The 1134-nt window shown below is 47.6% G+C and overlaps 1 pseudogene; it reads left to right on the top strand.

Annotated features, from left to right (window-relative positions):
* The first annotated feature begins 387 nt into the window (after positions 1-387).
* On the top strand, positions 388-984 carry LOC123245601 (annotated as a pseudogene).
* Positions 985-1134: the final 150 nt, after the last annotated feature.

The raw sequence follows: 1134 nt of genomic DNA, 5'->3' as shown, positions 1-1134 counted from the left end.
CCCAAAGTTCAGAATCTCAGAATGCCAGACCTGTACCTGAACAAGAATCTCCTCTTTGGATATACCTGACAAGTAGTCGGCTCTATCTCTCTGGGATGCTGTTACTGGTAACTCACTGCTCCCCCCACCCCATATTCTTCCCTCACTTCCCCACAGAACCAAATTGGAAAAGCCTATGGTTAAATTTTTAGCAGGAGCATTTATTTATGGGAAATCTGCAAATGTTAAAAGTCACACTGCGTTTCTTGTTTTTACTGATTGTCTAGATTTAAGAAAGTAGTACACCTTTTCCCTCTCCTTCTCCCTCTCCCTTTCTCTCCCTTCTCCCCCCCACCCCCTCCTCTTAGGTATTTCCATGGAGGAGGCTGCTGTCTCTTACCCAGCATCATGCCTGCCCTCAGGCCCCTCATGAAGCCCAAAATCGTCAAGAAGAGGACCAAGAAGTTTCTCCAGCACCAGTCCGACAGATATGTTAAGATCAAGAGAAACTGGCATTAACCCAGAGGCACTGATAGTAGGGTGTGAACACGATTCAAGGGCCAGATCTTTTTTTCCCCCAAACCCTTAACTTCTGTGTATTGGCTCCTTGGTGGAAGAGTGGTAAGGATGGGCAATGGGGGTCAAGTGACTTGCCCAGGGTCACACAGCTGGGAAATGTCTGAGGCTGGATTTGAACCTAGGACCTCCCATCTCTAGGCCTGGTTCTCAATCCACTGAGCTTCCCAGCCACCCCCCAAGGGTTGGATCTTAATGCCCAACATTGGTTCTGGAAGTAATAAGAAGACAGAGCCCACTTTGCCCAGTAGCTTCAGGAAGTTCTTGGTGCACAATGTCAAAGAGCTCGAAGCCTAACAAATCTTACCGTGCTGAGATTGCTCACAATGTTTCCTCCAAGACTGGGAAAGTCACTGTGGAGAGAGCAGCTCAGTTAGCCATAAAGATCACCAATCAAATGCTAGACAGAGGAGTGAAGGAAATGAGTAAAATGCTTTGCATGTCTTTATTTGTCTTAAATAAACAGAAGAAGAAGGAGAAGGAGAAGGAGAAGGAGAAGGAGAAGGAGAAGGAGAAGGAGAAGGAGAAGGAGGAGGAGGAGGAGGAGGAGGAGGAGGAGGAGGAGGAGGAGGAGGAGGA

This window comes from Gracilinanus agilis, chromosome 4 (assembly GCF_016433145.1).
Source record: "Gracilinanus agilis isolate LMUSP501 chromosome 4, AgileGrace, whole genome shotgun sequence".
NCBI classification, from domain to species: Eukaryota; Metazoa; Chordata; class Mammalia; order Didelphimorphia; family Didelphidae; genus Gracilinanus; species Gracilinanus agilis.
This window is presented reverse-complemented; position numbering and strand designations above follow the sequence as displayed.